General features: G+C 54.2%; 2 long non-coding RNA genes across 2 annotated transcripts in view; one reads left to right on the forward strand and one right to left on the reverse strand.

The window, feature by feature from the left end:
- Positions 1–15,967, reverse strand: part of LOC135319953 (uncharacterized) — a 47,727-nt gene that overhangs the window by 25,285 nt on the left and 6,475 nt on the right. The gene's annotated exons all lie outside the window — the stretch shown is intronic.
- LOC135319952 (uncharacterized) lies at positions 12,190–14,610 on the forward strand. The gene is made up of 2 exons (XR_010379037.1): positions 12,190–12,878; positions 14,453–14,610. It is a non-coding gene; the product is annotated as an uncharacterized LOC135319952 (long non-coding RNA).

Raw genomic sequence — 15,967 nt, forward strand, 5'->3', positions numbered from 1 at the left:
AGTTCGGTTCCTGATTTACCTTGTTTTGTGTTCCTAGGAAGGGGCGACTAAGCCCGAAATTAAAAAACTGGAGTACGCTAATGGGACTGTAGAAGTGGCTCCGCAGGAGCTGACGGATCATAAAACACTGACCTCTGTTGTTGGAGCACACGGAGCTTATTATACACTGGGTAAGTTAGTGAACGTGGCAGGCATTTCTTGTTCTCTGTGCATAGAATCTAGTGTGCTCTGGGGGGAAGTGTATATGTAGCTCAGCAGTAGAGAGAATGCGGGCTTAGCATGCAGGAGTTCCTGGGGTCAGTATCCAGTTCCTCCAAGAAACGAGTGTGATACGGGGAAGGAAGGAAAGAAGGAATGCGCAAAGGTTTTGTATCGCTTCAGCAGTGTCTTCGCAGGAAAGCCTAATCCTCCATCCTTTTCTGTGGTTTTTAGCCGACGCGGGACCTGGCGCTGCTCCGGTGTGGCCCGGCAGCGCCCGCCACTTGCGGCGGCCCCGGAGGCCCAGGTAAGTGTGGTTGTCATGCTCTTTTTTATCTCATCGTGGGAAAGGCGATATTCCCGTTCTCCGGGCAGCCGTTCCTTGCCTCGTCTGCAGACTGCGTGTCATGTGACGGGTGAGGCTTGGCGTGTCGCTGCCTTTTTCAGACTCAAAACTCTTGCCCAGGAGCCAGTGGGCTGCTTCTCCCGGGAGCCCGTCGCCTTGGCTGGTGCCTGCAGGAGCCATGAGGGAGTGCTTAGGAGCCTGGGCCCGCAGACTTTGACTGTGGGTTTCACGAAACAGCGTGAGGAGGGTGAGCCCTCTCTCCTCACTGACTTCTCCTGGCTCGGCTGACTCCTTCCTGACCTCCTGCACCTGGGGTTGCTCCTGGGTCACTTTGACGGATTTCTTTGTCGTCGTTCTTTTGAGTGGTTTCCCGGCTCAGGCCAGGTGATTCTCCTGTTTAGAATGTCCATTCAGATCCTGGTAACTGGAAAAGGGGCAAAGCCCTCCCTCCAGCTTTGTACGGTGTGCTTTGTGCAACTTGGAGTCTTCTTGGGTGTGGTAAACGTCACAGCCCGTCACTGTCTTTTCTCGGGAGGTAAATGTGTCTTGGCAGCTGCCTCCAGTTTTACTGTGGGCAGAAAAGCCTGGCTCTCGGAGATGGTGCGTTTGTAGTAGGGAATACAGGCTGGAAGGGAAAGAGCCCGCCGTGAAAATGCCTCCTTCCCTGCGGGGGAATTCCGACGCGCACCAGAGTGCGTACGTTTTGTTTGTCCCCCACCCTGCGCCGGGTCGGGCCTGCCCTGGAAGCTGTCAGAGCTGCTCGTCGGTCTCATGGCACACCGTGGGGTTTTGCGCACGAGCTGGTACAGTCCCTTTGGTGTCAGGTGTGGGGTTGAGACTCCCCACGTCACTCTACCGTAGCACGCAGGTAGGGTGAGTTCCGAAGCGAACGTAAAATCCAGACGTCCCTGTGGATAGGGATGATTTTAGCGAAGCCTGAGTCCCTTCTGAGGACAGCCTTGTCCCCTCGGGAGCCCTTGGCCAGCTCCGCCGCAGGACTCCGGGATGCCCAGCCCCCCAGTGCTCTTTGCACCCAGGGGCAGCCCCTGCGTTGAGGAGGAGGGCCCTTTGTGAGGAGGGGGCATAGAGGGCCTGGCAGTGTCCTGCAGGCAGAGCCCTGCAGGCAGAGCCCAGCAGGCAGAGCGGTTACCCTGGTGTGGCTCTGCTTGCTCGTTTGGAGAATGAGCTCTTCATGTCCGTCCCGTGTCCGTGTTTCTGGTCCGCGCCGGGCAAGCTTGCGTGGAGCTGGGGAAGGTGGCGTGGAGTGCCGTCCCGCCCAGAGCGGCTGGCTGTTGGGAAGGCACTAGTTTGCCCGTGTGCTGGAAGCTCTGTGTGCAGCCTCTCGTGCAGGAGGACCCTTGGCTTCCTCCACTTGGAGACAGCGGCGGCGGCGACGTTCGGCATCAGGGTCGTATCCCCGTGTCCCACTTTGCGGCCCAGGCTGCAGGCAGGCCCCAGATGCCTGGGCAGAGCGTGTGGCACCGTGCTGCTCTCTGGGCACCCGGTGGAGGGGAGGGGGCCCGGTGCCGAATTCTGCTGCATTGGGTTTCGTCTCTTGTCGGTGTTGGCGCTTTTGTCTGTCATCCAACCCAGCCTTCCCTTCTGTCCTGCAGGTCACCCCGTGGGCCGTAGGGCCCCAACCTGTCCGAGGACCAGCCTGCGTGGCCTGCCCCGGGTGAGGCCCATCGTCGCCCAGCTGGGCACCTGAACCTGGTCCCCATTGGTGCCCTGTGCAAACTCGCCCCCCACCGCCAGCTGCTCTGCTCGGTAAGAGGAAAGCATAGTCCTCTGTTTCTTCCTTGAGTCACTGCAGAAGAAGGGAAGATCGCTCTCCGGGGCTTCCCCGTGCACGGGCGGCCTTGACTGGGCTCACGGCCGTGTCCCTCTGGTCCCTAAGAAGACGCACTTGATGGACCGCGTCTTCCCCGTCCTGCCCTGGGGAGGGAGGTGTCTGTTGTAGAGGGAAAGATGGTCCTCTGACGGGGGCAGACGTGTCTGTTCTGCACACGGGCCTTCAACAGACACCACGTTCTGGGCTCCCTGGAGGACAAGCCCGCCCCTGTCACTGTCTGCAGCGAGTGGAGCCCTGACCTTCCACAGCCGATAATCTGTTATGGAAGAAACACCCGAACCCGGGGCCTGTGGTCTCTTCAGTCAAGGGTCCTGAGACCTGTCTCCCACTCGGTCTGATGTGAGATTTAGTGTGATATGGGGAAGAAGGCCTCAAAGATCTTTTGCGCTTCAGCAAACTAACATGTTTTGTAAGGCAGTGAACCGTGAAAGGGTGTTTTGTATTTTATTTTATCTATGCCGAGAAGCTAGTTGACTCGGGGAAGGACATAGGTTAGTGGTAAATAGAATGCTTGCTTAGCATGCGGAATTCCGTGTGCTCATTCCCTTTACCTTCATTTAAAAACAGAAGAAAAAGAAAAAACAAAAACAAGAGCAATCTTCAAATGTTAGAAATACATAGTGCGCAAACCCAACTTCCATATCCATTCTTTTTACGTGTTTTTTACTTACTACTTGGTTTGAAATATATCCCAAACGTGACTTAAGCATTTTTTTCAGAAAATGCTCTAACTCTTTGAATGTCTTTTCTGCCACTTTTGTTTTGACACATCCACGAACGGAGATAGACGCACATGGTGGTTTTAATATACATTCGTGAATATTCTCATTAATGTACCTGTAACTACATTTAACAAATGGTGTGTCAGTGCGGCACTTTACAGAAGAGAGAGGAAGAGAATCTTCCTGGGATGAGGTACAGAGTCTTGTTGTTAAAGTCCTTGTGTGACTATATAAGTACCAGGGGATTAAGAGACATAAACCGGGGGTTGGTATGGGCGTGCATTTTCACGTTTGCATCTGCTGATGAGAATTTTTGACTTATGTTTTTAACTTACAGTTTAGGATGTGATTCTGTGCTTAATGCCGTAGGACTGGATAATGCACTTGTGTTCATTTTCCAGACTCACCTAGTGAAGCCAGTGTCTGAATGGGCATTCTTGTTTTCATGGTCTTTCCCTTACAGTTCTTTAGAGGATATTTAAAAGAAAAACATCCCTGGGAAAGTTACGTGCATCTTGGTGTTGGTTCTTGTTTTAGCCGTCCTCACTTGAAATTAATTACCTGATGTTTCATTTTCAAGGCAGCATGTTTTGTCTTCCCATTCCACCGCCAGTAACAGTGGTCTAGTTTCCTTAATGCCTTACGCTGTTTCCCACCTGCTCCTTTTACTCAGGCTGCCGTTCCCCAAAGCCCCTCCACATCCCCCCACTGCGCTGGACCTCTCTTTTATGAAACAGTGCGGTCTTCCAAGCATTCCCTGAGCTATCCACGTGCAGCGGACTCTCCTGTCCTTTGTGGCGTTACTGTACCCATTCACCTCCGTTGTAGAGCTGTTGAAACTTTTCTGTGCAGATTTGTTTTCATGGATCCTGTGCCTCTGGCAGAACAGAGAGGTGAATCTGCCTTTTATTTGTACCGCCAGCTTCTCCCAAGATAGGGCTTATGTTCTGATAGCTTCGGTAAATAACTGTTGTCTACCTGACTGACTAAGCGTAGGCACATGATCTGAAGTTCGGTTCCTGATATATCTTGTTTTGTGTTCCTAGGAAGGGGCGACTAAGCCCGAAATTACAAAACCGGAGTACGCTACTGGGACTGTAGAAGTTGCTCCGCAGGAGCTGACGGATCTTAAAACACGGACCTCTGTTGGTGGAGCACACGGAGCTTATTATACACTGGGAAAGTTAGTGAACGTGGCTGGCATTTCTTGTTCTCTGTGCCTAGAGACTTGTGTGTTCTGTGGGGAAGGGTATATGTAGCTCAGCAGTAGAGAGAATGCGGGCTTAGCATGCAGGAGTTCCTGGGGTCAGTATCCAGTTCCTCCAAGAAACGAGTGTGATACGGGGAAGGAAGGAAGGAAGGAAGGCGCAAAGTATTTGTTTCGCTTCAGCAATGTCTTCGCAGGAAAGACGAATCCTCCACCTTTTTCTCTGGTTTTTAGCCGACGCAGGACCTGGCGCGGCTCCGGTGTGGCCCGGCAGCGCCCGCCCACCTGCGGCGGCCCCGGAGGCCCAGGTAAGTGGGGTGGTCATGCTCTGTTCGGCCTCGTCCTGGGATATGTGATCTTCCCATTCTCCCGGCAGCCGTTCCTGGCCTCGTCTGCAGACTGTGTGTCCTGTGACTTTTCTGGCGTGGCGTGTCGCTGCCTTTTTCAGACTCAAAACTCTTGCCCAGGAGCCAGTGGGCTGCTTCTCCCGGGAGCACTTCGACTTCGCTGGTGCCTGCAGGAGCCATGATGGAGTGCTTAGGAGCCTGGGCCCGCAGACTTTGACTGTGGGTTTCTCGAAGCAGCATGAGGAGGGTGAGCCCTCTCTCCACACTGACCTCTTGGCTCGGCTGACTCCTTCCTGACCTCCTGCACCTGGGGTTGCTCCTGGGTCACTGAGACGGATTTCTGTGTCGTCGTTCTTTTGACTGGTTTCCCGGCTCAGGCCAGGTGATTCTCCTGTTTAGAATGTCCATTCAGATCCTGGTAACTGGAAAAGGGGCAAAGCCCTCCCTCCAGCTTTGTACGGTGTGCTTTGTGCAACTTGGAGTCTTCCTGGGTCTGGTAAACATCACAGCACTTCACTGTCTTTTCTCGGGAGGTAAGTGTGACTTGGCCGCTGCCTCCAGTTTTACTCTGGGCAGTAAAGCCTTTCTCTCGGAGATGGTGCGTTTGTAGTAGGAAATAGAGGCTGGAATGGAAAGAGCCCGCCGTGAAAATGCCTCCTTCCCTGCGGGGGAATTCCAATGCGCCCCAGAGTGCGTACGTTGTGTTTGCCCCCACCCTGCGCCGGGTCGGGCCTGCCCTGGAAGCTGTCAGAGCTGCTCGTCGGTCTCATGGCACACCGTGGGGTTTTGCGCACGAGCTGGTACAGTCCCTTTGGTGTCAGGTGTGGGGTTGAGACTCCCCACGTCACTCTCCCGTAGCACGCATTTAGGGTGCGTTCCATAGCGAACGTAACATCCAGACGTCCCTGAGGATAGGGATGATTGTAGCCGAACCTGAGTCCCTTCTGAGGACAGCCTTGTCCCCTTAGGATCCCTTGGCCAGCTCTGCTGCAGGACTCCGGGTTGCCCAGCTCCCCAGGGCTTTTTGAGCCCAGGGGCAGCCCCTGTGGGTCTGAGGAGGGCCCTTTGTGTGGAGGGTGCAGAAAGGGCCTGGCAGGGTCCTGCAGGCAGAGCCCTGGAGGCAGAGCGTTGACCCTGGTGCGGCTCTGCTTGCTCGTGTGGAGAATGAGCTCTTCACATCCGTCCCGTGTCCATGTTCCTGGTCCGCGCCGGGCAATCTTGCGTGGAGCTGAGGAAGGTGGCAGTGAGGGCCGTTCCGCACAGAGTGGCTGGATGTTGGGAAGGCGGTAGTTTGCCCGTGTGCTGGAATCTCTGTGTGCAGCCTCTCGTGCAGGAGGACACTTGTCTTCCTCCAATGGGAGACTGCGGCGTCGGCGACGTTCGGCGTCAGGGTCGTATCCCCGTGGCCCCCTGTGCGGCCCAGGCTGCAGGAACGCCCCAGAGGGCTGGGCAGAGCGTGTGGCACCGTGCTGCTCCCAGGGAACCCGGTGGAGGGGAGGGTGTACGGTGCCGACGGCTGCTGCGTTGGGTTTCGCCTCTTGTCGGTGTTGGCGCTTTTGTCTGTCATCCAAACCAGCCCTCCCTTCTGTCCTGTAGGTCACCCCGTGGGTTAGAGGGCCCCAAATTTTCCAAGGACCAGCCTGCTGGTCCTGCCCCTGGTGCGGCCCTTTGTCGCCCAGCTGGGCACCTGCACCTGGTCCCCATTGGTGCCCTGTGCAACCCCGCTCCCCACCGCCAGCTGCTCCGCTCAGTAAGAGGAAAGCATAGTCCTCTGTTTCTTCCTTGAGTCACTGCAGAAGAAGGGCAGATCGCTCTCCGGGGCTTCCCCGTGTACGGGCGTCCGTGTCTGGGCTCACGGCCGTGTCCCTCTTGTCCCTTAGCAGACGCACTTGATGGACCGCGTCTTCCCCGTCCTGCCCTGGGGAGGGAGGTGTCTGTTGTAGAGGGAAAGAGGGTCCTCTGACGGGGGCAGACGTGTCTGTCCTGCACACGGGCCTTCAACAGACACCACGTTCTGGGCTCCCTGGAGGACAAGCCCGCCCCTGTCACTGTCTGCAGCGAGTGGAGCCCTGAACTTCCACAGCCGATGATCAGTTATGGAAGACACACCCGAACCCGGGGCCTGTGGTCTCTTCAGTCAAGGGTCCTGAGACCTGTCTCCCACTCGGTCTGATGTGAGATTTAGTGTGATACGGGGAAGAAGGCCTCAAAGATCTTTTGCGCTTCAGCAAACTAACATGCTTTTGTAAGGCAGTGAACCGTGAAAGGGTGTTTTGTATTTTATTTTATCTATGCCGGGAAGCTAGTTGACTCGGGGAAGGACATAGGTTAGTGGTAAATAGAATGCTTGCTTAGCATGCGGAATTCCGTGTGTTCATTCCCTTTACCTTCATTTAAAAACAGAAGAAAAAGAAAAACAAAAACAAGAGCAATCTTCAAATGTTAGAAATACATAGTGCGCAAACCCAACTTCCATATCCATTCTTTTTACGTGTTTTTTACTTACTACTTGGTTTGAAATATATCCCAACCGTGACTTAAGCATTTTTTTCAGATAATGCTCTAACTCTTTGAAAGTATTTTCTGCCACATTTGTTTTGACACATCCACGAACGGAGATAGACGCACATGGTGGTTTTAATATACATTCGTGAATATTCTCATTAATGTACCTGTAAATACATTTTAGAGATGGTTGTCAGTGAGCCACTTTACAGAAGAGAGAGGAAGAGAATCTTCCTGGGATGAGGTACAGTCTCTTGTTGTTAATGTCCTTGTGGTACTATATAAATACCAGGGGATTCTGAGACATAAACCGGGGGTTGGTGTGAGTGTACATTTTCACGTTTGCATCTGCTGATGAGAATTTTTGACTTATGCTTTTAACTTACAGTTTAGGATGTGATTCTGTGCTTAATGCCGTAGGACTGGATAATGCACTTGTGTTAATTTTCCAGACTCACCTAGTGAAGCCAGTGTCTGTATGGGCATTCTTTTTTTCAGGGTCTTTCCCTTATAGTTCATTAGAGGATATTGAAAAGAAATTCATCCCTGGGAAAGTTAGGTGCATCTTGGTGTTGGTTCTTGTTTTAGCCGTCCTCACTTGAAATTAATTAAGTGATGTTTCATTTTCAAGGCAGCTTTTTTTTTCTTCTCATTCCACCGCCAGTAACAGTGGTCTAGATTCCTTAACGCCTTACGCTGTTTCCCACCTGCTCCTTTTACTCAGGCTGCCCTTCCCCAAAGCCCCTCCACATCCCCCCTCTGCGCTGGATCTCTCTTTTACGAAACAGTGCGGTCTTCCCAGCATTCCCTGAGCTATCCACGTGCAGCGGACTCTCCTGTGCTTTGTGGCGTTACTGTACCCGTTCACCTCAGTTGTAGAGCTGTTGAAACTTTTCTGTGCTGATTTGTTTTCATGGATCCTGTGCCTCTGGCAGAACAGAGAGGAGAATCTGCCTTTTATTTTTACCGCCAACTTCTCCCAGGATAGGGCTTATGTTCTGATAGCTTCGGTAAATAACTGTTGTCTACCTGACTGACTAAGCGTAGGCACATGATCTGAAGTTAGGTTCCTGATTTATCTTGTTTTTTGTTCCTAGGAAGGGGTGACTAAGCCCGAAATTACAAAACCGGAGTACGCTACTGGGACTGTAGAAGTGGCTCCGCAGGAGCTGACGGATCATAAAACACTGACATCTTTTTGTGGAACACACGGAGCTTATTATTCACTGGGTAAGTTTGTGAACGTGGCTGGCATTTCTTGTTCTCTGTGCCTAGAAAATAGTGTGCTCTGGGTGGAAGGGTATATGAAGCTCAGCAGTAGAGAGAATGCGGGCTTAGCATGCAGGAGTTCCTGGGGTCAGTATCCAGTTCCTCCAAGAAACGAGTGTCATACCGGGAAGGAAGGAAGGAAGGAAGGCTCAAATATTTTGTTTCGGATCAGAAGTGTCTTCGCAGGAAAGCCTAATCCTCCATCCTTTTCTGTGGTTTTTAGCCGACGCGTGACCTGGCGCGGCTCCGGTGTGGCCCGGCAACGCCCGCCCACCTGCGGCTTCCCCGGAGGCCCAGGTAAGTTGGGTGGTCATGCTCTGTTGGGCCTCGTCCTGGGAAATGTGATCTTCCCGTTCTCCCGGCAGCCGTTCCTGGCCTCGTCTGCAGACTGTGTGTCCTGTGACGGGTCTGGCGTGGCATGTCGCTGCCTTTTTCAGACTCAAATCTCTTGCCCAGGATCCAGTGGGCTGCTTCTCCCGGGAGCCTGTCGCCTTGGCTGGTGCCTGCATGAGCCATGAGGGAGTGCTTAGGAGCCGGGGCCCGCAGACTTTGACTGTGTGTTTCTCGAAACCGCATGAGGAGGGTGAGCCCTCTCTCCACACTGGCCTCTTGGCTCGGCTGACTCCTTCCTGACCTCCTGCACCTGGGGTTGCTCCTGGGTCACTGAGATGGATTTCTGTGTCGTCGTTCTTTTGACTGGTTTCCCGGCTCAGGCCAGGTGATTCTCCTGTTTAGAATGTCCATTCAGATCCTGGTAACTGGAAAAGGGGCAAAGCCCTCCCTCCAGCTTTGTACGGTGTGCTTTGTGCAACTTGGAGTCTTCTTGGGTGTGGTAAACGTCACAGACCGTCATTGTCTTTTCTCGGGAGGTAAGTGTGTCTTGGCCGCTGCCTCCAGTTGTACTCTGGGCAGAAAAGCCTGGCTCTCGTATATGGTGCGTTTGTAGTAGGGAATAGAGGCTGGAAGGGAAAGAGCTCGCCGTGAAAATGCCTCCTTCCCTGCGGGGAAATTCCGATGCGTACCAGAGTGAGGACGTTGTATTTGTCCCCCACTCTGCGCCAGGTCGCGCCTGCCCTGGAAGCTGTCAGAGCTGCTAGTCGGTCTCATGGCACACAATGGGGTTTTGCGCACGAGCTGGTACAGTCCCTTTGGTGTCAGATGTGGGGTTGAGACTCCCCAGGTCACTCTTCCATAGCACGCAGGTGGGGTGCGTTCCGTAGCGAACGTAAAATCCAGACGTCCCTGATTATAATGATTATTGTAGCGGAGCCTGAGTCCCTTCTGAGGACAGCCTTTTCCCCTCAGGAGCCCTTGGCCAGCTCCGCCGCAGGACTCCGGGATGCCCAGCTCCCCAGGGCTCTTTGCGCCCAGGTGCAGCCCCTGCGTGGAGGAGGGTGCCCTTTTTGAAGAGGGGGCAGAGTGGGCCTGGCAGGGTCCTGCAGGCAGAGCCCTGCAGGCAGAGCCCTGCAGTCACAGCCCTGCCGACAAAGCAGTGACCCTGGTGCGGCTCTGCTTGCTCGTGTGGAGAATGAGCTCTTCACGTCCGTCCCGTCTCTGTGTTCCTTGTCCACACCGGGCAAGCTTGCGTGGAGTTGGGGAAGGTGGCGGGGAGGGCCGTCCCGCCCAGAGAGGCTGGCTGTTTGGAAGGCCCTTGTTTGCCCGTGTGCTGGAAGCTCTGTGTGCAGCCTCTCGGGCAGGAGGACCCTTGGGTTCCTCCACTTGCAGACAGTGGCGGTGGTGACGTGCGGCTTCAGGGTCATATCCCCGTGCCCCCCTGTGCGGCCCAGGCTGCAGGCAGTCCCCAGAGGGCTGGGCGGAGTGTGTGGCACCGTGCTGCTTTCTGGGCACCCGGTGGAGGGGTGGGTGCCCGGTGCCGATGGCTGCTGCGTTGGGTTTCGTCTCTTATCGGTGTTGGCGCTTTTGTCTGTCATCCAACCCAGCCCTCCCTTCTGTCCTGCAGGTCACCCCGTGGGCCGGAACTCCCCAACCTTTCCGAGGACCAGCCTGCGTGGCCTGTCCCGGGTGCGGCCCGTCGTCGCCCAGCTGGGCACCTGCACCTTGTCCCCCTTGGTGCCCTGTGCAACCTCGCCCTCCGCCGCCAGCTGCTCCTCTCGGTAAGAGGAAAGCATAGTCCTCTGTTTCTTCCTTGAGTCACTGCAGAAGAAGGGCAGATCGCTCTCCGGGGCTTCCCCGTGCACGGGCGGCCGTGACTGGGCTCACGGCCGTGTCCCTCTGGTCCCTTAGCAGACGCAATTGATGGACCGCGTCTTCCCCGTCCTGCCCTGGGGAGGGAGGTGTCTGTTGTAGAGGGAAAGAGGGTCCTCTGACGGAGGGCAGACGTGTCGGTTCTGCACACAGGCCTTCAACAGACATCACGTTCCGGGCTCCCTGGAGGACAAGCCCGCCCCTGTCACTGCAGCGAGTGGAGCCCTGACCTTCCACAGCCGATAATCTGTTATGGAAGAAACACCCGAACCCGGGGCCTGTGGTCTCTTCAGTCAAGGGTCCTGAGACCTGTCTCCCACTCGGTGTGATATGAGAGCGATTGTCATATGGGAATGAAGGCTCAAATTTTTGTTTTCCTTGAATATAGTCTTCTCTGATTAGCCTAATCCTCCATCCTTTCTGTGTTTTTTTTCCGATTCAGAACCTCGTGTGTCTCCTGTGTTCAACGGTAACTCCCACCCTCCTGAGGCGACCACGGAGGCCTAGATAAATTGGGAGATCTTTTTCAGTGAATGTGTTTCTGGGATATGTATTCTTTTTGTTTTTGCAGCAGCCTCTTGTGTCCTTGTCTGCAGACTGTTTGTTCTGTTATGGGTCTGTCATTTCTTTTTGTTTTCAAATTCAAACTCTTGCCCAGTTTCCATTGGCTTTTCCTCTCCTCCTGTCACCTTGAGTGTTACTTGCAGACGCCATCTGCGAGGGAGTGCATGAGGGCTGAAGACCTCAGATTTTGACTGTGTTTTTCTTAAAATAGCATAAGAATGGTGAGCCCTTGCTCCATGCTGACTTCTCCTGGCTTGGTTAACTCCTGTTTTCCTTCTTCTCTTGGAATTGCTCCTGTTTCACTGAGACCGGTTCCTGTTGTCATGCTTTGAATGGTTTCCTGGCTCAATCTGTGGGATTCTCCTTTGTATAATGCCCATTCAATTCCTTGTAACTGAAAACTGATCTAAGCCACCCCTCCAGCCTTACACCGTGGTGTTTGTGCAACTTTGAGTCTTCCTGGGTGTGGTAATATCACAGGCCATCACTGTCTCTTCTGGGGTGGTAAAGGTGCCTTCCCCGCTGCCTCCAGTTGTACTCTTGTGCAGAAAAGCCTGATTCTCAGAGATGGTGCATTTGTAGTAGGGAATTGAGGCTAGAAGGGCAAGTGCCCGCCATGAAAATGCCTACTTCCCTGCAGGACCAATTTGCACCACAGTCCTGGCATCATGTTCTCCATCCCGCGGTGGGTCGGTTCTGCCCTGGAAGCTGTCACAGCTTCTTCTCTGTCTCATCACACACCGTGGGATTTTCCACATGAGCTAAAATCCCGTTGGTGTTATTTGCAGGATTGAGACTTCCCCCTTCCCTTTCCCATATGACAAATGTAGTGTGCTTTTCCTAGCGAACTTAAAATCCAGACATCCCTGCCAATAAGGATGATTGTAGCGGAGACTGACTCCCTTCTGAGGACAGCTTTGTCCCCTCAGAAGCACTTTGCCAGCTCCCCCACAGGACTGCGGGATGCCCAGCTCCTCAGAGCTCATTGCGCCCAGGGGAAGCTCCTGCTGGTGGAGGAGGGCCCTTTGTGATCAGGGAGTAGAGAGGGTCTGGCAGGGTCCTGCAGATAGAGCAAGTACCCAGGTGCGGCTCTGATTCTATGTGGAAAACCAGGCCTTCACTTCCTTTCTTTCTCTGTGTTTCTGGTTCATGCAGACCATGCTTCTGTGGAGCTGGGGAAGGTGTCAGGGTGGGTTGTCCTGCACAGAGAGGCTTCCTGTTTGGGAGGTCCTACTTTATCAATTTGCTGGAACCTCTGTACATCATCTCAGGCAGGACTCTCGCCTTCCTCCACTTACAGACACCGGCAGTGTCATGTGGCAACAGTGTTTTATCCCCAAGGTCGAGTGTGTGGCCCTGTTCTGCTGTCTGGGCACCCGGTGGAGGGGAGGGTGCCCTGTGCTGACAGCTGCTGCATTGGGTTTCAGGTTCTGTAGGTGTTGTTCCTTTTGTCTGTCATCCAACACAGCTCTCTCTTCTGTTCTGCAGGTCACTGTGGATTCCCGATGTCCCGGTACTTGTGCAGGACCACTTGGTGTGCCTCACCCGATGGAACACCCAGCATCACTTCTCAGAGGCTATTCATCACCACCACCCCCACCTCTGTTGTGGCCTATGCGGTCTCACCCACCGCCACCACCACCACCACCAGTTACAGCACTCGGTAAGATGAGAGCATGTGCTTCTGCTCCCTTGTCGAGTCTTTGCAGAAGGGGAGATGGCACTCCAGGGCCTTGCGATGCCTGAGGAAATCTGACTTGGGACATTGTGACGTCTGTCTAGCTTCCCAGCACACACATCTGATGGACTGTGTCATTTCCCCATCCTGACCTGGGAAGCAGATGTCTCTTGTATAGAACAGAAGAGACTTTTGACAGAATATCAAATGAATTTGAAGTCCCAGTTTGGCAGATGTGCCTCTTGCATGGACCATGTGATGTGCTCTGTGAGGGGTGAAGCACACCCCTAACTTCAGGGGCTCATGGGGTTGCCTCGAGGGGTAAGGGAGCGAGTGAGGGAGAGACATTCACAGCAGACAGCTTGTCACCATAGCAGATGTGCCCGTGCAGGGCCTCAGAGTGCAGAAGAGGGACACGTGAGCCACACAGGAGTGAATAAGAGGGTGTGGAGGGGAAGAAAGAAATTGAAGGGCTGCCCAGTGGGCGTTTGTTGGGTTCACTCAGATGGAGCTGGAAGGTCACTCCGGGCAGGGCAGGCAGCTCAGGTGGGCCATGTGAATGCAGCGTGAGGTCCACTCAGAGCCACGTATGTGTGCAGGGGACTCAGTGCAGCCATGCACGTATCCCCTTCAGAACCCAGTGCCTCCAGAAATCCCTCAGTTCACAACCTCATATAAAGATGATTGTTCTCTAGGGTTACTGAAAGTTCTGTGTCTGGATGAAATCTCTGGATATCAGAGAAACTGAAATTTAGCTTGTTTTTTTCAGGGTAATTTGTGTGGTTGAAGTTTTCTTTTGCCCCAGTGATTTGAAAAGTGCAGGCAGGATTTAGATCAGCTGAGCAGGTGCCTTTCCCTTCAGCATGAGGCAGGTTCTTTGGGGGAAGTCAGGGGTGATCAGGAGACACCCTGTAGGACCCCTGTCCCTACACCCCTGCTCCCTCCTGTCACCATGCCCACTGTCAGCTTGGCATCTCCACATTTATGTCACAAGATCCAATTTCTGATTCTTTGAGTTCTTGCAGTTCATCCCCTAACACCAAGACTCAGTGGGGCCCCCACAGGGTCTCAGCATTATTCTCTGTGAGCCGGGGGTAATGCTGGTCCCTGACGTCATTGTGAGGAGGGTTGGGTCAAGCACACACATTGTTTTGCAAAATGACTGGGACATATTTCTCACTCAGCATTCTCATAGTTTAAAAGAAAGTGTCTGCACACAGAATCATCAAAAGAGACCTTAGGAAGTACATTAAATTAAACTGAAGATATAAGAGCTCAGGCCCAGAGCTTACCATTCTCTGCTTTAAACAAAAGGCAAAAGGTCCCATTCTTCTATTAAATATTAGGTCTTACTAGTTAAAGAAGGAATTCAAATAATGAGAATGAGCACATTTTGAGATCTGTGTCTGAGATGTGAAAATAATTATTGTCATTCTGTATAGACAGGGAGATGCACACACAGACTACAGTGTCCGTCAGAGGCCATACATACATTAGAGAAGACAAAATCAGGAAAAAATAAGATCCTATTAAAATAAATAACTCTTTTTGCCTTACAGCACAGTCCATTTGCCACATGAAGGGGCCCCTCAGCTGTGGCAATGATGTGTTTAGAGAAGATGTCAGAGGTGCATTACGGCCCGAATGTTTCCCTGCTCCAACCTGCCCCCTCTGCTGTTCTCTCCTATTGTCACCCCTAATGAAATTGTCACAGTTCTCTCTGTGTCAGTGTCTGCTTCCTGGAGGACTAGTGGTCACACCCTCTTGAGGGCATGCAGTGATTCACGGGCACACAACTCACAAACCAGCAGGAACTAAGATGACAGGGCAGATGCAAGGTTACCCCTTCAGGGCAGCAGTGACCACAGGGGCCCCGGGGCTCCTCCTGGGTGGTGGGTACAGCCTGTGTCTAGATCTAGTGATGGCTGTGCTGCTTCAGTCAGTAAACACTCACTGGGCATGTGGGGCCTGTCAGTCACAGGGGTGTCCGGTCATGAGCTAGATGACCAGAATGAAGTGGCCGTGTCTCATGGTGAGGAACGGATGAGGTGCAGGGAGGCCATGGGCGTCCAGCGAGAGGCCCTGCACTGACCAGGCCCGTGCCCCCGCCCCGCGTCAGCTGCCCGGCAGCCCCGGCTCCAGGCAGACCCTGAGGGGGGCTGAGGGCGGCAGTGCTCTCAGTGGGCCCCATGAGAGCCCTTCATCCTCCCACAGCCTCCTGACTCTGAGGTAGGCCAGGCAGGGTCAGTGGTTGGGGTGCCACCACTGCCAGGGAGAAGGTGTTGGGCATAAAAAGAGTCCACTCCACTCTGCGCCAGCTGTCCCTGGAGCCAACGGGGCCCTCCCTCCTTCCAGGTGGGGGAGGCAGCCAGCCCTGCAGCAGCTCTGGGGTCCAGGCTGGGCCACAAACAGGTCAAGGTGGGACTGCTGTGCTGCCCGGGAAGTGGGGGGGATCAGCGATGCAGCAGCAAATGCCAGCAGGAGCAGCTCTGTAACCAGGCTCCTCCACTGTGAGCAGAGCTGGGGCTGGAACATCGCTGTGAGGGTGGGAGTGCTGGGAGTGATGTGGCCCTGTGGCTCTGTGGCCCTGGACAGGGCTAGACCTGAGCTCAGGGCCTGAGGGCCTGGGGGAGAGGCAGAGAAAGACACACGCAGGGAGAGACAGTGTGTGAGTGAGAGAGAGAAAGGTGGGGGTCAAGTCCTAGAGAGGGACAGGAGGTGACAAGAGAGGGACACCAGGTGGGGGGAAGCAGAGACAAGAGGAGGCAGGAAGGAAAGAGGGAGCCAGCCCAGTGTGCGTGGTGGGAGACGATGGGCCAGGGTGCCTGGGAAGGGGAGTTGGCCCATCCTTCACCAAGCCGTGTAGCTGCCACTGTCAGGGCCGCAGGGACCAGCAGCCCGCCCAGCTAGACAGGCACCATCGGCCCTCAGGAAGGGCCCTCCGGCCACTTCCAAGGTAAGGAGGACCAGGAGGGCTCTCCCCAGCACCACAGCAGCACCATCTCTAGCTTCACAGAGACCCTGTGAGCAGGCGCATTCCCGGCCCTGTTCCACAGAGGGGAAACTGAGGCTCG

Source organism: Camelus dromedarius, chromosome 35 (genome assembly GCF_036321535.1).
Source record: "Camelus dromedarius isolate mCamDro1 chromosome 35, mCamDro1.pat, whole genome shotgun sequence".
In the NCBI taxonomy this organism is placed as follows: domain Eukaryota; kingdom Metazoa; phylum Chordata; class Mammalia; order Artiodactyla; family Camelidae; genus Camelus; species Camelus dromedarius.